This window comes from Anas platyrhynchos, chromosome 8 (assembly GCF_047663525.1).
Source record: "Anas platyrhynchos isolate ZD024472 breed Pekin duck chromosome 8, IASCAAS_PekinDuck_T2T, whole genome shotgun sequence".
Classification (NCBI taxonomy): Eukaryota; Metazoa; Chordata; class Aves; order Anseriformes; family Anatidae; genus Anas; species Anas platyrhynchos.
Window position 1 is genome coordinate 32,608,337 of NC_092594.1, and position 22,780 is coordinate 32,631,116.

General features: G+C 40.9%; 1 long non-coding RNA gene across 3 annotated transcripts in view; it reads right to left on the reverse strand.

The window, feature by feature from the left end:
• The window catches only part of LOC106019428 (uncharacterized), a 158,607-nt gene that overhangs the window by 26,678 nt on the left and 109,149 nt on the right, over positions 1 to 22,780 (reverse strand). For all 3 annotated transcript variants that reach the window (XR_003498781.3, XR_011810925.1, XR_011810924.1), the window contains 2 exons: positions 21,125 to 21,224; positions 10,340 to 10,436 (listed from right to left, as the gene is read on the reverse strand). This is a non-coding gene — a long non-coding RNA (uncharacterized lncRNA). The remainder of the gene's footprint in view (positions 1 to 10,339; positions 10,437 to 21,124; positions 21,225 to 22,780) is intronic.

Consider the following 22,780-nt stretch of genomic DNA (forward strand, 5'->3'; position numbering starts at 1 on the left):
ATATTGTGCCACTGTGATTCACTGTGCCTCAGCAAGATTTCTATTGCTCTAGGCTCTCCTGTCAGGGGCAAATCACTCTTGAATTGCACTTTTGCACTTGCTGCTCTTCTGTTGAGATGTTTTATTGCTTTTGTAGATATTGATCTGCTTTTGGAGTTGCTGGACCCAAACATCACTTTCCATGAAAGTGTTCAGGAGACGAATTTCTGTAGGAGTGAAAAACTCCAAAACTCTTCTCTTACAAACTTCCCCTAAGCTGTGTTTTTCAGAAGCAAAGGAATGATTCATATGGAACATGGTACTAATAAAGACCGGAACAAGCAGTAGTTCCTCACTGAAAATAGTATGAAAAAGGATATACAAAGGTCTAAACCAATATTTTTACAGCCCCTAGCCTCTAGGATATCTCCAGGACCACTATTCCCATGTGCAAATAGTAAAGCTCTATTAGACTATGGGTGAGGCAGGCAGGACAATGATTTTATTTTGGTGAAATCACTTTGCCACATCAAACATAAAATCAGATTTCCCTGAAAACTGCTTACCAAATCTAAGCACAATTTTCTATCTTTTGGTAAAAATAAGACAGTCAATGAATAAAGCTGTGGGTAACACCAACCACCTTGGGAGGAATTGCTTCATTTCACTTACCCAACAAAACTACATTAAAGTTTGCCCCTGTTTTCACAGTAGAATATACTTTTGGTTTTGCCAAATACTGTTTATTCAAAGTACATCCAAAACTCCATTACAAATGAAAGTAATACAAAGTAATCAACAAAAGATGGTTGATGCAAACATGTCACCTTAGCCTTCAGGGATTTGGGTGAATGATTGCCTGAACTCTTTCTCTTTTCTTTCTCCCCCGGACAATTTTCTTTCATCTTTATTCCCTGTTGCTGCTAGATGGGAAAAGTGAGTATATTATTTGTGCTGTGGTAGTACATAAAGGCTCATCTCATAAATGGACCCCACTGTGTTATGTTTTATACACCTTGCAGTTACATATTATTTCTACCAATAAAAACAGTTAAAATTTTAACAATTGTTCTCACATTGATCCACTCCTTCATCTCAGCCTTTCCCATCACTGAAGATTGACTAGGATATAAAAATGCAGAAGCAGAAATAAAGATTTTTAATAGGTCAGATCTCTATGACTTAGAGTAGCTTGGATGAGGTCAATGGAGCTATACTGATTTATGGCAGTTGGAGATGCATCTCCCATGGCATATTAGTCCTATATCTATATTTGGGAAGAAAAATTACTACCAGAAAAAAAAAAAAAAAAAAAAAAAAAAAGCAAGAAAAAAAAAAAAAGCAATGCTTTTACAATGTTTTACATGAATACTCAATAGTAGCTCAACAACTATTTTGAACCTCCTCACTAAGAATGTATTGAATTGTGAAAAATGTGCTGTTCTTTTGATGTAGTAAGTTGAGAGCTCTTAGTGAATCAACTTAATAATGAATTCTTTCAGATACTGATGAAAATGGTTCACTTACTAAGGAACTTAGCTTGATTTTGAAATTAATGTGGTAATTTAAAACTACTTCGGTAAAAAAGGTTTAATGACAGCTGAAACCGGAAAAGGATAAAAGATGGAGGTTCAATGAATAAAGCATTTGCTGTTTCTGCTCTCCAGGTTTAGTTGATGACTAACATCAGTGCTGTTTTCCAGGACCATTATTTGTTATCACATAACAAATAGTTCATGTCCAGCTCCTCTTAGGGTAGACAGACACAACATGAAATCTCCCAAGTAAATTCTGGCTGCATTGAAACTGGTGGCAGAACTCCATTATTTCTATGGTCTCAGCTTGCTTCTAACCTTCATAAACTAACCTTAATGAAACATATTGAGCAACAGAAATTGCAGTAAGCTGTGGATCACCAGTTCTTTGTCATCTTATATCCTGCAATCACACAAAACTGCCGTATTCACCCTTGATGCCTAAAATTATCATTTCTAAAGACACATTCCTGATACAATGTAAGAGATGAGGACAAGCAAAGGCTTATTTTTGGTGGCTTGGATTTGGTCATCAATGAAAAGCTGTTCACATGACCAGGAACAGACTAATCTTATTTTCTCAGCGCATTAGGAAATGATTCATTATCTAATCTTATTTACATCATAGTCATCCAAGTCATTCTCTTACTCTTTTTTTTTAATCTTTAAATCTCATCTAAATAGATTATGCCAGTACAAGTTGTGTTTCAAAATCCTACTTCTGATTGCCTTCTGGTCAAAAAATATATACCGTCATAGGTATTCAGTCTACACACTGAAGTCTAGTCATCATCTGGAGTAAATGGTCATTTCTTGTGCAGAGGTGTAATCAATTCCATCCATTTTTGGAGTTCACATCTATTGAAATATTAGCTAATATTCTGGGCAGAAAGAATTTCAGGAATCATCAGGTATCGTCTAAAGTGAATGTTGTTAAGCACCATATTGCATCAATTGGTCTATATCTTTAATATCATGCATTAAAAACAGTTCACAGTGACACTGTGTTGGCACGTGTGTCAAAATAAAAGTTGTATGTGCAGTTTGAACAGCATAAAGGGGCAGAAAAAGGCCTGGGATGAACAGTACACAAATGTACATGTTCCAGGATATTTTTTCTCATGAATTTTCCCAACTTCTTTAACTAACCAAATTATCCAAACAACCTGCCACATTTAAAGATGAAAGCCATATTTTTTCCAAAAATCTTAGTAGTAATTTTGTTCTCAGTGCACAGGGGATATTTCTTCAGATATTCTGTGAATTCTGGCCCAGATTTTTAGCCCTTGTAAATCTGGACTGTATATTCTGGCCATAATTGTTTCAAAGGATTCCTGAGAAATCTGGATGTCACATTTTCCTTACCATTAACTGCAGAAGGCAAACTAATTGACCAATGTGTGGCTGTTCCACACCTTTGTAATTCCCCCCAGCACATTTAAAGCCAACAAGAAACCCACCGGGGCTAATGACCAAATCCTCCACCTTTTCTCCAAGTCTAGTTGCTGATAAAGGCATTGTCTTTGCTTCCAGTAAAATGCTTTGTTAAGTTAAGATGCTTTGCTGCTTCTCTTGAGACCTTTATATATGGTCTCTATAACCACAGTATCCAGTATGTTCAGCATTTACAGAGAATTGCTCATCAATGAGAAACTGAGGCAAAGACAAATTACATGACTTGCCCTGAGACTGAACTCAATCGAACTGAAATTGAACTCAGATTTCCTAAGTCCCAAACTGATACTCTAACTGCTGGAACCGTCTGTCACTAAAATAATAAAAAATTTAAAAGAAAATGGTATGCTGTACCCATCCTCCTCTATATTATTATAGCATGATTCTCTTGCTTTATTCTGTTACTAAAAATGCACAAGACACTGATCCAAAGGAGGCTTTTTCTTGATTTATGATAAGGCTCATAATTCTAAATCTGTCTAAATATAAGGTTGCATGAAATCCTAGGAAGATTATAGGACAAAATATTGGAGAAAAAAAAAAAAAATCCTAGCTTTGCCCAGAAAATAGGATCATGCTTTTTTTTTTTTTTCCTGAACAGAATTTTATTATTTCATTTCAGATTACTTCTTGATTTGGGAGGAAAGGAAGAGGGGAGAGGAGGGAAGGTGGTTGTTGGTTTTGCTTGTTTGTTTTGGGACTATTTTGCTTTGGTTTTTGGTTTGGTTTGTTGATTTTGGTTGTTTGGTTTTTTTTAGAGAAAAGATGAGGCTGTGTCTCTGAGAAAATCAGAGCATCACAGCAATTTAGTCAGTTTTTGCAGCATTCACTATATTGTGCAATCCTCAGACTGTCCCTTTTAGGGTTTTTCTCTGTATTTACAAATAATACAAATGACACTAAAGTAGGGCTGATCACTGGAACTCTGAAGGATATAGCTGTTTATAGAATAGCTTTGCTGCCACTAATAGATAGATGAAGGGTATAAAGGAAATGTAATATAATAAGCAGAAGAGAAAATACAATTCCCAATGTAATCATCCAAATTTTCAAGAAAAAATTCACCGATTAGTGCTGGTATCCTCACTTCATTTTGTAATGTCTTCCTGTTCTCTCCTGTTCACACAATACTAGCATCCACATAGTAAATAATGCTGATATTAACAGAGATGCACTAAAACTAAAACAGGTAAGCTGGTAATGAGGTAGTTAACATGAGAGATGAAAATGCCCTGGGTGTATTTGACTGCTCCAACTCAACCACTCTCACTTCAACAGACAGCAGTAGTGAAGGTCTGTAATATGCTAGTATACATTAAGAAAGAGGTATATCTGTAACAGAGCCAATAAAATTACATTTTTTCTTGATAAGACCCTGTGGTGATAGACCAAATTTGGAATATAATGTCCAATTTTGGTCATAAGAGTGGAAGACAGATGTAGATAAAATGGAGAAAGCACAGCAGAGGGCAACCAAAATGATTAATGTACTGGAGAAGCTAACATAGTAGCTGAGAGAATGATGAAATGGGAATTATTTAGCCTCAAGGAAAGGTGATTAGGAGGTGAACTGACTGAAATATTTAAACTACCTATGGGTTATTATAAAATTAAGCTTGAAGATCAATTTGAAGTTTCCTGACAGACCAGAAATAGGGATGCAAGATTCCATACACTATTCTCACAGGTCACTGTGGTACACAAGGTAGCTGCAGGAGATGCCAGCGTTTGGAAACTGCAGTACAAATGTGTGAGCCAACATGTAGGTACAGACACTGAATAACCTGATGTAACTGGTGCGAGCTGAAGGCTTGGCCATCTACAGCATCAGCAGCAAACTCCCTCACTAGCAAAAATCTTCTGGATGAGTAGAAATTGCTCTGTCCAGATCATCTCCACTCAGAGATGGGGCTGCCTGCATCTTGTCATACCTACATAATGGCTAAACATCTGGTTCCCAAATGGAGCAGCTAGTTTCTTACCAGCAGGACCAATTTATGAAGTAACATGTTCAGCATCATCTTTGGATGCCTTGTTCTGAACTTGAGGGTGGGATTCATCTCACTTAGCTTTAGCTGGCCAAGGTAAGGCAGGGCGCTGACTTTAAGATAGTCACTTCAGCTCCCACTGCAGTCACCAGAGAGAGGAAAAGACACTGCCAAAGCAGCGGTGCGTGCCTATGCTAAGTCATGTGCCTGAGATAGGTAAAATTAATTGCTCTCTGGAGGTGCCTTTCTCTTTCCATTGTCTCTACTGGCAGCCTCACATCTAACTAGGCTTGAATCCCAGTGCAAGGTACATTTTTGGCAACCATTACCATGATGCTGCTCAATTATAAAATGAATACTGGATTTCATGAGCATAGAGAAGGAACACAAACTACAGAGGGCTGGGGGCCAGTCTTTAGACAAGGTAGATGACATTGAAGACAAGATTTAAGTCCCCAGGGTGAAGTGAGAGAGATGATGAGGAAAGGTAAAGAGTTCAAGCTCACTTATAGTCATTCAGGAATCTGGGAGTTAAGCAAAAATTTTTGATGAACAAACAGTTCAGGTTGTCACTGATGGATGAAGGCTGTGAATCTGCATTGAGACAGTCCTGACATGGTACTTAAACAATGCAGACTAAGAAAAATAAACTGTACCTGCACAAAGAAAGGAAGAGGATACAGTGGCTATTAACAGTGAAATATGATATTTTTAATTAGCAAATGCTAATTGTAGGACTGGATATACAGTAGAATGGGAGCATCAAATCTCAGGTGAAAGTATGTGATAGCAAAATACTATTAATCTGAAAAGGTATAATGAGGAAAACAAAGTAAGAGAAAATGGAAAGGCTGATTGTTCCTTCCAGCAAGAAAACATTATTATCAATTAAAAAATAACATGGGGACTATTTTTCTCTGTACTGACATAAATTTTATACAGTGTAAGTCTGCTTGAATTATATTTTTTGCATTAAGAAACCTAAAACAGAATGATATTTATTTTCCAAAATAATATAGACTTGTGTAAACCATTGAAATTCAGCTATGTAGCAAAAAAGACTGGAAAAAAAAGTGATGGATTCCACAGCAATGATGTAAATAGGATGGAAAGGGGGAAGGAGAACAGTGGAGGAAAGAAAGAGAGACTTAGGTGTATAATTAGCTGTCCAGAGCAGAAGTAAAACATGCAAATACATATCCAGATAATAGATGTATCAAATAGAATGACCAAGTTTTATACCTTTAATGTTACTTCAGCATTAATTGGGGGAAAAATCAATAGTGAAAATTAGTTCATTAGTTCAGTCTCCTTCAGAATATAGTGGCTTTATATACTTACTACCTGTATGAGTGAATCAAGAGGGTCATAATTCTCATGGACTCTGTTTCAAAAAAATGAACCAGGATGATCAGTAAAGCACAATTTGCTGTACAATTTGAAGTCAGTGATCATATTATCAGATCTGAAATATTTGTAAAGAAAAGGCTATAGCATCATGTATTGCTCTTACTAGAGTCAGACTTTTAAAAAAGTAGAACAAATTGTAAAAATATAAAGAATATGTATTAGACAGAGAAGAGATTATGGTATACCAGTAGATATTTAAGAACAGATAAGGATAATAAAATCAAAATTAATTCTATCAGAGCCCTCCAGATTTCAGATAAAGGATCTAGAATTTGCATACAGTTTTGCTGAAGTATAAAACCACTGATATTCAGGAGTAGCCACAAATACTGGAAAAAACATCAACATTATTCTCTATGCTATACCCAATCTATAGTTTTGTTTTGTGTTGTTTGTTTGTTTGTTTGTTTTTGATTTAACATAAAATGGTTTGGTTGTCTTGGGTGGAAACATAAGCTGAATGTGTAAAGAAATTGTAGATATGAGGTTTAAAAGCAGCTTAACAGTCCTACTCAACTCTTCATGAATATGTTGTGCTCCAATAAGGACAAGAGGCTCTGAAAATGCACTGCAGGAGACAGTATATGCAAGGTGACAGCACTAAATATATATTTTTAAATTAAAAAAAAAAAAAAACAGTTTTGAAACACCTTTCTTCAGAGCCTGCCCCAAGCTTCTCCTACCAAGTCTATTAAGAAAGTGTGACTGGCACCACTATGCCACAGCTCTAGAACTGCACCTTTTGCCACAGGAACAGGCACTGATTGTTGTTAGAGGCAGGGCTGGACAGCATAAATCCATATATTAGTCAAACTGTTCATATTTTTCTGCTTTGTGAGTGGTTTTTAGAGAAGAATAAAGGACAGTTTAAAAAGGAACAAAAGAATCCATCCATACTGTAAGTACTAAACTTGTACATATGTGTGGGTTTGTAAAATGCATATACATTTGATAAGAAATTGTTTTTTATTGTGGAAACATAATTAGTATCACCTTCAATACATCTAGACAGAAAGACATGACTGCTGTTCTTACTTTAGCTTTCCTATCAGAGAAGGAAGATGATTTGTCTCCTATTAATAGCTCCAGAAAAATGGCAGCATGTTTCTTCTCACACTCTGACAGGGATGAACTTGACTGCTTGAAAAATAGGAGTTGCCAAACGTGCTCTGAGTAAAGCTAGGGCTGGTCTTATAAAGCTGGCAGTCTAAGTGCAAGATAGAAAATGAGCCCTTGGCAATATCATGTAAGGAGAGGCTGAAAATTATTCTATGTGTTTTATCAGAAACGTTGCCTGAATATGTCAGATATCTGCAAACAGTGGAGGCTAATGATGGGGCTCTTCAAACACAAAAAGACTCGTGGTTGGGTGGCCCCTGGGAGAGCCTCCCTCTTTCATCTTTCACAGGACCAAACCTGAATAAAGCATTGATTTAATAACAGTTTTCTATTCCCCAGCCCAATTGCTCCATGCCTTCTGGAGAAGCATGCAAGGGGAGGGTTCAGCACTGGAGATGTCACGTGAAATGTTGCTGTGGCTCACAGGGCTAAGCATGCTCACTGACAAAGGCTCTGATGCAGGGAGGGATGGAGAGCCCTTGGCTCCATGGGCTGTGTGTGCTTTTTGTGGTGTACCAGGCTCCAGGCACAAGCTATGGCATGGTACCAACTGCTGGACTTTGAGGTCCTGCATTGGGCCCAAGAGAACGTGAGGTTGCTCATATAGTATAAAATGGGAAATAAAATTTGGGACTCTCCTTCCTATACCATAAATATATAGCATGATGGGAAACATCAGGTAAGCACTCTGTGCCTCAGTTGCCTGCTTACAAACAAGGTTAGTAAAGCATTCCCATTGTGTAGAGCAGGATAACCACCACCACTGCAGCCTAGATTGTGCTTCGACATCTCAGGTTGGTAAATACAGCTGAACTGGACAGAATTATGAACCTTATTCATGGCAAGGAAGAATTTTGGCTGTTATGACGCCCTAATTTTTTTCCTCCTGTCTTCCCTTCCCCTCAAAATGCCCCAAACACAAGCTGAGGAGGTAACACTGTGATGGCAGCTGAGCGAGGGCCAGTGGGTAGTGAAGTGTGGCTTTGTCAGTTTAATAAGCTGTTGCTCTTGCAAAAATGGCTGCAGTCTCTAAACTTAACCCCTGAGAACTTCAATTATTTTATCTACCAATCTTTTGGATTACTGACACCCTCCAAGGGAAAAGCTGTTGTCTTAGATTAGCCAAAGCAGCTACAATGCTGTCTTCCTTAGAGACGGAGGATGACTTAGCTGTCTTATCCTTGGAAAATCTATATAATCCAAAGATTAATCCAGAAGACCCTGATCTTTTTGCAGCAAAAGGCCATTCCTAACAAACTGCCTTCTCTCTAGCAAAGCTAGCTTTTCACTTTCTCTTTCAGCCTGGAGTAAAAAAGAGCTGTAATTGTCCTAATAAAAGCATTTTAGCATCACGGATAGCAACTGTCATAACATAATTTCTTGCCTAGATAAAATTTATCCAGAGAGTGAAATGGTTCCTGTATTCCTCACTATGAAAAGAGAGCTAATTGCTATCAGCTAAATGAAAGCACTGAGGAGACTAGATGAACCGCCTTCTCTTGGATCTCCTACAGGTATCTTAGGCTTCAAAATACTCGGTACTGTATGTGTGTTGACTTTAAAATCATTGTGGGATACAAATAATGCACATTGCCTCTCTGAGCTGCTTCATTAGCCTGATTTACCTCCAAGGTTCCTGTTTCAGGCAAGTCTGCTGGTCTTGCATACAAAAGGATCAGCCACAGCGCTCTGCAGCGTGAGCTGAGTCTTTTGTCCTCCCTGTAAGAGGGAATACAGAAGAGTACAAAACAAAAACAAACCTTCCCTGCAAAAGTGGTCTGTCAAATTAGCAGGGCACTTCAAATACAAAGATCTTCAAATTCTCACTTTTGCTCTACTTTAGAGACAGAAGAAAAACCTCTTTTAGCAACAAAACACAGTCCTTGACATACCGCTTCTAAAATAACTAATCGATCAATCTCTCTCTCTCTCTCTCTGTCCATCTATTAAGAGAAAAGATTGCATGTAGTTTGAAAAGAAATGTCCAAGAAAGCTGGACTGTGAGACAAAGCAGAAGCCAGAAATAAAGCAGCTAGTAAAAGCTGGAAATGTATGTGCTCCTCTGAACAAGGCAGCAAGGGAGGCAGAGTCCCAGCACGGGTGGAGCAGGGTGTGGGAGCTTTACGGGTCGCTCTGAAGTCTGCTGTAAATGAAGCCACGTAAGTTATCTCACCCACTCTTACCAGTGGGATGTTTCAGAGGGTGACCTTTCGAAATGTACATAAAATATTGTAGATAGTCTCCGCTCCTGAGGGCATCCGTAGCATGAAACTAAAGGCGGCCTCACAGTTGGCAGAAGCTGTGTGGGGCTTTCTGTTTACATTTATTTGTATACAGACACTGGCTTGTTTGCTGCTTTTTCTAAATTACTGCCCTCTGCATTTCCTTGGTTTTACATGCACTGCAGTTAAACCACTTTTTCTGATAAATATGGAAACTTGATGACTTGAAAAAAATCCTTCCATGTCAATTCTGCAGTTCATATTCATGCTGAGATTGTATCTAATTTTGAAAATCTTCACACTTGTGCCCTGCCATCATGTGTAATCTTTTATGCATGGCTACCTCCACTGCTGCTGAAGCAGTTGCTATGCGACAGATGAACCTGCTCCGTGGGGCCCTGACATTAGTAAAAGCAAATTGACCACAGGAGCACTAATCTAGCATGAAAAGCAGTTGGTGCCGTGCATTTCCTAGAGAAGGATTACCTAATCAACAAGCAAAACCTCCTTTTAAACGTGAGCTGAATTACCTGGGTCTGGATTTCCCTGTTTCACACCTTTTTGCTACACCAAATCATCCTGAAGAGTGAAGTCTGTGAAGGTGCATTACTCAGGAGGAGCAGGGACTCACCTCAGATCAGATCCTCCCGCTTACACCCTGGCCTGCTTGCAAATTTGTCGCCTGGGCTGATGGTTGCTGTAACTTGTTTCTCCAAGGTTACCAAAACCTGGTAATGAAGACAAATAGAGACAAAAGATGGTCACATGTCAGTGAATGTCACTCTCTTATCACCTCACTGATATGAACTTTAAGCGTAAAAAAAGGGTTAGATGAGAAAGCGATCACCTAATCCACATGAAATCAGGGTATAATGCCTTCCTCACAAAAAGCACCACAGCACACAGCTGCCTTTCTTGGAGAAAGTGATCCCAGGGGAATTATACTTCACCAGCCGGATCACTACTAACATCATTATTAGTGATTTAACCCTGCAAGTACTGGGCAATTTTCTTTGAATCCATCACCAAACATATGATTATATTAGAGAAAATGAGTCCTGACTCGCATAAAGGTTCAGCTGACCTGTGTCCTGGGTGTTTCTGAGAAGGATAAAGGCTGATAATCTACTGTTTTCTCCTAGTGGAAGAAAGACTTTTTAACCCTTATCTTGTCACTGATGACCAGACTTGCTAGAAAAAGTGACTTCAAACACCACTTTTGAAGTGGTGAGGGTTTTATGATGTGAAGCATTTCCTGGAGGTTATAGCTGTTCTGCTGGTGGAGGATTCAAGTCTGCCCAGGCGAGGGTCTCTGCAACTTCACCACATCCCCGGGAGATACAATTTATTGCATGAAAGGCGGGTGTCCCCTGCCCTCCAGTTTTCTGCTGTGGTACACCAGAAAGAAACCTAACAGCCCAGTGTGCAACATTACTCCTTTCAGAATAGTTTGCACCCAGATATTACAGAGACAGCTCATGGCCAGGACCTCAGAGCACTACCTCTGGGTTAAAGCCATAGCTTGGCTTCCTTTGCGCTACAGCCCAGTTTGTGCCAAGTGCTCAACATGCTTAGCTCTCAGTGTAGATAAGGTGGCTCAAATTTCTCAGGAGATATTTGGAACATAACAGGATGAGAATTTGATGACATCTTCATGGGGATGATAATGAAAACTGATGCATCATAAGGCTCAAAAGGATCTCAGATAGGAAAACAGAGGTCACTTCTTGCAAAATCCTAATCTCTTCCTTAACTCTTTGTATGTCTCAGTTTCTGAACATAATAGCAACTGCAACAGAACTTGCTGTCCTTCGAATGATCAATTCATTTGGCTCATCAGACAATTTTTAATTCTGGAGCTGCTCCTGTTTATGACAAAGTTCCTGTCAAGGCATACAGTACAAGGGTTACTGACTATTCGGAGTGACATGAAGGGACTTAGTGGTACAACTTCCATTAACCTTGAAAGGATCCACGCAGCTAAATCCCCACCCTGAATATTTAACCTCCACTGTCTCTGTCTCTTCTAGTCCGTATAAATTGCCTTGAAGAGTGAAACAAACAGACACATAGAGGCTGCCTTTGGCATCATGCTTAAGCATACAGTGCATAAATTCAGCGTACCTTCACACCGACCTCAGAAGGGTCCTGCCCCCCAAGGAGTGATCAGCGCCCTGTGCACATCAGCACAACGTGGCTGGCTCACCTTGTGGGCCTTGCCCTACACATACATACAAAGATCTTTGCAGTTGAGCTTCAGTTCTCTGCCATGTTATACTAACAGCCCTTTGTGCAGGGGTAGCCACAGTTATGGAGCTACCACATTCTGTGCATGTAGCGCTCTCGTTCAGACCCATGACAAATGAATTAAGATCAGATGTAGAGCTAGTGAGAACTTGGGAGACAGCAGTTCAGTTCCTACTCAAAGAGGAGATATTTAGTTCATACTGAAGCAGTGCTCTAGCACAGATCTCAGCGCATCGGCAGACATCAGCCAAGGCAACATCAAGCAGTGGTACATTCAGTGAAGTTAAGGAACTTCACGCAGTACTTTTTTCCAGAATCACCAAAGAAAATTTCCTATCAAAGAAACTAAATCTGGTGATTGGATCTTGGTCTACAAAGCGTCCTGTCATTCTAGCCAAATCTTTACTTCCAATGTCTAGGCTTTGCAGGAGGTTGTAAATTAGTTGTCACCTCTGAGTTCTCACCCAGAAGTGGCTGCACATCGGTACTGGGTAAAGACCTCTTTAAAAGGAACCAAAGGGGGGGCCCTCATTCACCCTCTCAAATGCCAGTCGGTGTAAATCTGTCACTGGTTTCAATTGGCCCCTTGTAACTGAAACATGAGAAATATGGATTCTTTTTGTCCCCAGTCTACAGTGCAACCACAGCTCTGTCATTTCACTTCTCCGTGCCTGCAGGTGAAAATATTTCCCTTATCTATGAGATCCCAATATTCTTTTTAGGTTTCATTGAGGTCTACTTATAAAACGTGTTTAAAAAAAAAGGTTAAATGATGTTTGTGTTTAGGTGACAGAATGAATGGATGTAAGTTAGACACCACTATCCAGCCCAGAAGACCCTGTGAATTCTTGGCCTCAGGAGATTTACTGAGCACTCTGGCACTTACAGGGGACATGGACTTACCCAGGAAATGTGACAGGTAACAAACATCAGCTAAGAACCAGGTTCAATACTTTTAATATAAAGCCACTGCAGAACTGCTCCTTTGCCAGTTAGGGCTCCTTCTGTGTTCATGACCACTTATAGTACATTTATCCTTGCTCCAGATTTAACTAGCTCCTTCCCATTCTCCCTCCTTCACCTACCCTTCCCATAACATATGTGCACACAGTTCAGTACGTGCTTCTCTCCTCAGAAAGAGAGAAATTATATCCATTCAGTCTTGACTCGAGTAGGTTCAGCAAGATCTTTTAGGATGTGCCACAACCCAAGGAAAAAAGCCGTGCAAGCTGGCCTCCACAGAAGCCAGCCTCAGTTGAAGGAAGCTGTAAAGGTGCTTCAGCACAGCATTTCACCTGAGCAAACAAGCACTGCTGCATTGCAGGGTACTTCAGCTGAGGTTCAGGGCCACACTGATGCTGCTATTTCCACATTTGAGTGCACCATCTGGATGTACTAGCTTGGGCAGGTGCTAGCTCAAGGCTTTCTTTGCCGTACTTCAATACACAGAATAGAGATGTCCCCACTTGTCAGGCAGGCTCTCCAGCCGTCCGCCCCCATCACCCTGCTGTCCTTTCCAGCACCTGCTTCAGCTTGACTTTGTTTTCCTTGAAGGTAAGTGATGAGAATTATACAGATGAGATTGTTCAAAACTCATCAGTGTTTTGTACAATGGTATTAATACTTCCCTCTTTCTCCTGGAAATACCTCTCTTAATGGATCCCAGGATCACATATGGGGCTTCTTCCCATTCATGTTAATTTAATCTCTCCTGCTGTTCATCAGAGCTTTTTTCCTGCCCTAACAGCCACTTCCTTTTTGGAGCAGTGACACAAATTATCATTAAGCAGGGCAATGCTCAAACCCTCAAGGGCTACAATTAGGTTTCGGGGTTCCATGTGGGAGGACTGCACCAGACTACTATAATCCTTTCTTTATTCTTTAATGATCACTGCATTCTCAACATATTAATAGAACTCATTTCCTATCCTTCTGGATGTGTAAGACAAAAGTAATTAAAACAAAAATTAAGAAGCTCTTGGATGTAATAACAACAAGGGCCCAAATTCAGCTCTCAGCAAAGTCCCAACAGCTTGATTCTGTGCCCAAAAAAAGTCACTGGAAAATATCTCAGTGAGTGTAGCAGGGCGAGGTCAGGCTTGCCATGAAGTACTTGAGAGCTTTGTATTTATATCCGTAGGCAAAAACCTCCCCTCTAGCACTCACTGTGAAAAGAGCCACTTTGCCCTACTCCAGAGATTAGCACCATTTGTGCCTTATTTCACCTGGATACTGAATGCTTTTGAGTTCCCAGGTTCCTGATCTCACTGTGAGATGGGAATGAAAATTTTCAGAAAGCTTATGCAATTTCCTTATCTTTTTCATAATGAAAAAAAAAAAAAAAAAAAGACATGCCACAGTTAATCTATTTTACAGTAAAATATTCCCCATTCCAGCATTTGTGGCCTTCTCTCTCATATTTTGGTGTCTCTGAGGAGTAAGGCTGCATCCCTTACTATGTAGCCCACCAAGGACTGTGAGCACATTTGGGAATGGAAATGCATGAACTCCAAACTCGAAGCTGGGAAAAGAGGAGGGCAGGAAAAAAAAAAAAAAAAAAAAAAAAAAAAAAAAAAAAAAAAGCTGATGCTCAAACTTATATATGTTTCATGCGATGAAAACTAATTATAAAATCAGAATGCATTACCATAATTGTTTATATCTGTGTTTTAAGGAATTTGCTGTCTTCTGAATCTAATAAACGAAGGAACTGAAGCTTGACTGCTACAACAGTTTTTAATCTGTTTGGAAATTAGTCCAAACAATGAAGAAATGCTTTCCAGTATCACAAGAAAATGTTACAGTAAGGAAAGAAAATGGAAGGGAAAGAGAAGCCTTTAAAAACAAAGAAACAAACAAACCCACTTAATTATTAATTGGGGATAATTAGGGACCGAATGTGCCTGGCTCGCCTGGAGCGCAGGACAGGAACCAAGGGTGTACAGAGCATTGCCCTGGGCTCTCTGACCCCACAAAGCCCCAGCAGATGCTGCACGCTGCTCCCCAGGGAAGCCGGGAGCCAGGGCCCCAGTGCGTGGTCTGCGAGGGGCTGGCAGGTTGCAGACGGGGACTATGCTCCTACCCCAGACAAAATGAGTGGTCCTGGCTCACCGGTGAGCTCCATGTTCTCCCTGGGGGTTGGCAGCAAATGAAAATGGTACGCTCTTGCCCAGCGAACTGTGAAATATCTGTCAAATGTCACCATCTCTGTGCTTGGATCCCGCTCAGCAAGGTAGTCCTCCAGCATCTGCTCATACCTCTGCAGCTGTGGCAGGTTAATTTAACAGATAAAGCACCAGATAGAGAGGAAATGCTTAAGAGTAGCCAAAGCAGATAGAGGTTTAGTGTAACTGTCTACAATTAGCATGGATTCTTAATCCCATTCTTGGCCATAAAAAATAGATTAATCTTTTTTCCTTACATCTCGCTTCTACAGCTGTTCATCTCATCGTATTGTGCATGTAGTTGTCAGAGATGCCTAAGATTGAACGAGTTTTTGGCAAAGATTGCCAGGTAGGCAGTTTTCTGTCAGACGGGGAGCACTGTGTAGGAGGTAGATATTATCAGGCAGACCCATCGAGAGCAGTGATGGCACACCGGCTGATAATGCCCCTAGATTCAACAGCACTTTTGAAGTTCATCCCTACGCAGTTTTTCACAGACATGGGCAGGAGGCCTTCGTTTGCTTACTGGCAAGAACATGTTTGTTTCACCTGAGCTCAGCTAATTTTGCTAGCTCGGGTTCAGCAGGGTCTCCAAGATCTAAATGAGCAAAGACAGTAAATAAACAGGGCTTTTATGCTATTCATGACTTTTCAGGTGCACACAAGGTTGCAGCAGTGCGGAGGAGCGGACCAGCTGTTAATGTTGTTACCTGTATTACACCTGTACCATGCATCAAAAGACAACTTTGGTTCCAATCTGGCAAAGCACCAAAGCATGCATGGCTTTCAGCATGAGCAAGCCCACTAATTTCATGGTACATCTCATCCATCTAAAGCCGAGCATCAGTGACCCCATGCATGGCCACTATGGCTCTCAGTCCAATAGTTAGCACCCACTCGATTTTGCACAGAACAATAAACTCAGCACACTGCACTGGAGAATTGCAGCAACTCAGAAGAGCTCCAGAAATGCTCCCGAAACAGAAGTTAAATCTCTGACTCAGAAAGAAATCCTCTGACATTTTGTCTGTGGAAGCCAGTTAAAAATATCTTTTTAATCATGATTTGGCCAAAATAATCTTTTGCAAGGGTGAAACAGTGAGAATCCAAACCTTGCTCTAAACTGAATAAGGTCCAATCATTCTGCCCAGCTGAGGAAGCAGGGCTTGCTGAAAGCAGAGGTCAGCTTTTTATCCGCAAGGCAAGGCACAGTGGTGTGAATTTCTCACACTCCTCAGCCGATGTAAAGTTCTCTCCCCCTTTTGTTTTTGAGCATGAAAGTAGCATTTGTGGCTTGCTGGGGAAAAAAAAAAAAAAAAAAAAAAAAAAAAAAAAAAAAAAAATGAAGCTTGCTAGAGGACATTCTGTTTCTAATCCAGTTTGTGTGCATTTTCCACGTGTTCCTGAAATTTCTGTGGCAATAGGTGTCTGTTGTATTGCTGTATGGAGTCCCAAAGAATTTTATAATGGTCTCCTCTGATGTCTCATTACTGTTTAAAACAAAGTTGTGCTAGAGGTGTTTGCTTCCTTTCCATTTTGTTGCAAGGCTTGAAAACGCACCTTCCTTGAGACTGATTTTTGTTTTTTTCAAATAATCCACTCCTAAATAATACAGCGTCATGTGCCTCTCAGATGGAGATCACGCTTTAGCTGTATGCTTAACCGAGCTGCTTTCCTTGGGAAAATATCACAGCTGGGATGTGACCTGCTTCTAGACTCTGATTTCATTTCTGAAAGAGTGCAGCCCACCATAGCTTGTTAGCCCTGTAGGCAGGAATTATGTGCTACTGACTTGGGCCAAGCACACTGTTAGCCCTCAATAATAATAATGAGTTGTGAAAGGAGTTCATAACTGGATGTGTGAGGTAAAGAATATTTGAAGAGCAAAGGTTGACAATATACTTGGGGATAATGGCATTATTTCAGGGGATTCTCTCTAAGCAGCAAGTAGGAGAGAGGAATTTGTCCCCCGTGGACCACACCGCCGGCTTTCTTGCTGCCAGCACATACTTTAGTTTCCCAGCAGTTATCCAAACAAGCATTTCTTCTTCAAACCCTTTGGAACCATTGACTTTCTGAAAACACAGCCTCCCCGGAGGAGTCAGCACACCAAATAAAGTAATTAAATATAGTAAAATAAACTACAAGGGTAACAATGCTAGCAATTGATTTGTAATACTTAATGCAAACCTTGCTATTTAAAAAGTGTTCCAGATTTTTATGGTACATTCTTCCTGCTTGGACACGTACATTACAGGTAATGACAACGTTGCTGCCTCAGAGAATGATTTCAGTTGCCTCCCGCATGATATAGTGAGTATATGAATCACAGTGGAGAAAAAAAAAATCAATTAGAAATCCCTCAATTTTCCTAACGTTCTTCCAGGTGCCCTGCATGGCTGCTTGCACAGTTTATTCTGCTGCTGGAGTAAACTGTTTGTTGTTGCTACAACAGGATGCTCTTGTGTGAGGACGCAAAGACCCCAGCTGCACCCCATGCATGGGCTGAAGTGCTCTTTTCACCCGTTCTTTCATCTTCTCAGTTCTTGTATTCTTCTCATTAAGAGATTTGTACACTGCAATCGTCACGCACAAACCCAACATTTTTGCATTTGAATCACATTTATACCTCGGCTTTCTTTCCTCCCCCCATTCTGTTTTGTACATCTTCCTGTGCCTGTAAATGCCCAGGAAATGCTGTAGAGTATATCCTTTTGGGTCCCAATTAAGATTCTGAACTGCTGTTCTCTGTATGATAACAACCTGAAGTGCTGACAACACGCTACCTGTCAACAGGCAAATGAAGGCCAACCATCTGTTCTACTATAAATTGTCTCTACTACTCTCAACTTGAAAATCCGCTTTAAAGACTCCCCAATTATCTGGTAACCTGAGCCAAATGATGCAATGTTATTTTAACTAGAATCATCATTGTGTACAAGAAAAATAAACATTAAAAGCCCAGAACAAAGAAAGATTTCTGAAAAGCTGTTTTATATCTGATTTTGTGTGTACGGCTCTGATGTGCACGCGGGAGCAGCTCGGAATCGCAGAAGCAAAGAGTATCAGATTACTGCTGCTTGAAAACCTGCATTTCAATTGATAGGGAGCCAGCTAAACGCTCCTGCTCAGAACCTTTTGTCTCAAAACACTGTAATTACAAACCTCCTGCAAACAACCAGAGCTCCCGGGCTGCGGGTACCCAGCACAGCCCTGGAACTGCAGGCTGGGTCGAGGAGCTCCACGCAGGAGGAGATCCTTGCACAGCCCCACAAATGGGTGCTTGGCGTGTCAGTGCAGGATCAGAGGTGAGACGTCAGAAGAAAAGGCCTCAAACTGGCTCGATCTGGGCATGTTAATAGCTTGCATCTATTTCCGGTGTTTCTGTGTCCAGAGAAGAGCAAAAACAGCAAAACCAGGCGCTACAGCAAGGGTTCTCCTCTTGCTGGTGTCTCTGGTTTCCTTCCCCTCTAGTCCTTAGGCTGTCTTCAAGCCCCTTTATTGGTTGCTGGGTTTTCTCTTCTTGCATTCCCTGCTTCCCATCTCACTCCACTATAGGCTTGCAACAACTTTCTAAACAATGAAATTGCAACCTTCTCCTTTCCTCCTACACACTGAGGAAAACTTGACCCAGCTTGCCATGCACGGCAGAGGCAGTGAGCACGCATAGCTTGCACCTTTGCATCATAACCTGCACAGAGCAGCAACTGCTGATGTCCAGGAACCAGTTTGCCTCTCATCCACTATCCCAGACCCTTTCAGAACAAGGGTGCCAAAGCCCAATTTCATTAGTTTGTTAAAGTCTGCTGGGGAAGGAAAAGAGAGAGAGAGAGAGAGAGAGAGAGAGAGAGAGAGAGATATTGAGAGGTGGTGAGTTTAGGCCAGGTTTCCAACACCTTGTTACATCACTGACAACTGTGCAGAGTGTCAAATAGGACACAGAATCAGAATTTGTATAGGTATAAATAAAAACACACACTGCAGGGCTGGCAATCTAGCCCTGACTTTATTCCTGTTCAGTAACCAAAACTTGTGGCAGCAGCTGTTTGGAGCAGGCAGACCAGTATTCAGAGCTGGGAGGAGAAGGATTCACCTGCTGAACAATCCCCAGGTTCCTTCATGCAATAGGCCTAAAGATGTTGACCAGAGGATTCATTACATCTCTATTTTAGTCAGAGCCAGAAAGCTAAGCAATGGAAGTATCTATCTACATGAAGATATATTTAAAATCTATCCCTACCTTTTAATACCTAAAGATTACAGATGGCAATGATATCATCGACTGAAGGGAAAGGAGCAAAAACATGTATGGGCTTAGCTTTGAAGAGGCACGAATTAGGATATGGGATTCTATTGGAAAACCTGCAGGCAGCTTCAGAACAACCTTCAGATAAATTAAAGCTTCAAAGGCAGCAAAGAAGAAAATCCAAAATTGGGAGGCATGGGCATGTAAATGTTTTCATTACTCTGATTATTTTCACAAAGACGTCCACCCGTATAATGCCTTATTGACAAGACATTGGTTGCAATTTGCAATACTTAAATGACACAGAAACACTCTGAAAATCTCTATAAAACATTTAGCACCTAAACAACACTGCTTGATCCTATGCTACAGGCCCAGCAAAATTAAATAACTGTTTTGAATACAGCCTTGTGTTCGGGAATAACAGTTTGTGCTGTGTGGCACTTACTGTGGAAGTTAAACACAAGGGAGTTGGTGAGGAGGAATAAGTAATAAGATGGCACAGTTGTCTTCATTATAAAATGCATTTTTGGAGGCTCATATTTCCTCTTTCATACGAAAGAAAGACAAGAATTTATAGACTGTACCAGATATTTCCAAGAAATTCAAATGAGTCAAAGGTAAAAGTTGGTCTAATGAATCAAAATCATATCAGCGTGGCCGCTGTAATAAATGTAAATGAGGAAGATCATTGCCCTTCAACATAAGGAAGATGCAGCCTTCAACAGTGCTAGGAGCATGCATTTGGCATGACCCTTGAAGCACTGTTTTCAGCTTATAGACCTTAATTTTTTCCTCCAGCAGAGTTCAGTGCAAAGGAAAGCCTGCCTCCTACCTTGGTTGTTGAATTATCGTGGGTGTTGCTGGCTGGCTAAACTGATGGGAGTTTGTTCCTGGGTTAGGTTTGTTGTCCTCCCTCCTGAAACCTGTAGCCAAGATTTTTATCCAATACAGTTCTGTTTGCCTTTGCACTAGCAGCACCATGCAACCTGCTTTTGCTGCTGGCATTTACAACTTCCTACTGGTCTAAATATCCATAGGAACTGCCACACATGCCTCCTAAGACAGGTCTTTTATAAGTAATAAAACACAGAGCTGTCTACAACTCTGCCAGCTGCTTGTAGCATGCAATCTGAAACCATGCAGACGACTTACATGAAATTGCCAGCTCTGGAAGCAATATCCAGTGTGTATTCAGTGAGTTGAACATTATCCTACAAAAAGAATCTAACTGCACATACGTCTGCCTCTCACCCCCTCCCTGAGGTCAGGAAATCCCAAGAGATTGGTCAAAGTTGGTAAAAATTCAGCAAATTGATGACTCAGAGAAGAGCTGGTCTACCTCCAAGTAAACTCTATTTTTCACTTGAGCCAAACTGAGACACAATATCATGCTTTCCTACATTATGATTAAGTCTGGAATAAATCTGGAGAGACTATACAGAATACATTTTATTAAATCAGTACTGGAGTACTAAGCCAAGGACTATTTACACCTTCTAAGAGACAACATGCGAACAGCACCCTTTTGCATTATCCCAAACCAACCCAAGACCAAATCAGGCACCAAATCTAACCTAAATAGGTCTCCCATCCAGACACCCCAAACTCTGTGCTACTCCAGCTCTGCATTCAATACTCACATCTCCTGTCACCAGCTACTTAGAGATTTGGTGGGGAAGAGGGGTGGGAGGATCTCCAAGGATGTGAGACTAAACAAATAAAGTCAAGAACTTGTTTGGCTGATGCGACTGCTTACTCTGTGAAATCCAGCTGCCTCATTTCTTGCTGCTCCAGTCAGGAACCGTTCAGAAAGGACCTGGGTATCACCTCCTCAGCAAACATGACACCACGGCATTCTGTCAGAAAGTGAAATGCATCATGTATAAATACCTATTAACTGATGTAATGTACAATAAGGGGAGGAGGAAATGTATATTCAACTATGTGACAGGTATTTCAAAGCACCACATAATTAGCTTTGTTTGGTTATTTTAATTTTGTTTTTATTGGCAAGATGCAGTATGAAAAAATCTACTAATTAGATAGGAAGTTCCCCCGAAGACATCTATCAACCGTTTCTATTAATACAGGCAACTGTGAGTAGGTAGGTAGGAAGAAAAACATTCAGAAACAACTTTTAGTTAATTAAATTGAGGTCTGGATGCAAAATACTTTTCCCCCATCGACAAATGTTCAGTCATGTTTCTCAGTAAATTGGAAAAAAAAAAAAAATCCTAAAACCAAGGATTGTATCAGACTTCTAATTTCCATCTACTTTTTTCCTCAAAACTTCAGCACAGCACCACTAAGTATATTATCTCTACAGATTGCTGTACTCCATGGAGAAAGCCACTGCTGCTCCTAGTGTGTTTATGCAGTTATTGGCATTACAAATGTGTAGGATGGTAGAGCTTTTTTAACACCTGCACTCTGGCTTTACTTAGATACCGAGTAATAGTACAGAGTAGGGAAACATCACCAGCTGACACATCCAAGTCTGCCTTCTCCTGGGCAGAAAACAAGAATATTTTTTTCTTGCCTCAACTCACAAATTTAAAAAGACCTTTTCTCAAACTCAGGCCAGCCAGCAATTTGTCATGTTGCCACCCACGTTTTTATTCTGAAGGCCAGGCTGTCGGTCAGTTGAGGTTAAATGGATTAGGAATGTGTTCAAAGCCCCAAAGATTTAGATCTGATGGGTTTCAGTAATATGCAGCCATAATTTGGAGGCAGTGTTCTGTGCTCCTAATGACGCTGCAGGGCAGCAGGGAAGGAAGCAGGGCAGTTGCATATGACTTAATGGACATTAACTCAGCATTTAGAGCCTTCTCTCTGTTGTGCTTAGGCAGTGCAGAAGGGGCAGAAAATACCCACATCCTCTTCATTGCGTAAGCTAGAGCTGGCCCAGTCCCCAGTGGCCCATCTACGTGGAGCCTACGCAGATGCTTGGCACGGTGTTTGCCTCACTTGTAGAGTGCAGCACCTACCTATGGGTAGCTTAGCTGGGATGTTCACCTCTATGTGCTTGGTCTGGACATCTTCCTTGGCTTCAGGAGGGCACAGAAGCACAGAATGGCTGAGGTTGGAAGGGACCAAATATCTGGTCCAACCCTATTGCCCAAGCAAGACCACCCAGAGCAGGTTGCCCAGACCCATGTCCAAACAGGGCTTCCTGATGGTCAGACATGAGGTTCAAGGCAGATAGTATGAGGAACCACCTGGCAAGACAGGAGGTAACATTGGTGAAAACCTAAAAAGCAGAGGTGGTCTTCCATTCCAGGGGTCCACACAGAGCCTCATGGCAGGCCTCTGGCTGAGCAGGCAGTCTAACATGGAGTCTGGATAAATCACAGAATCACAGAATGGTTTGGGGTGGAAAGGACCTTAGAGATCATTCAGGTCCACCCCGCTG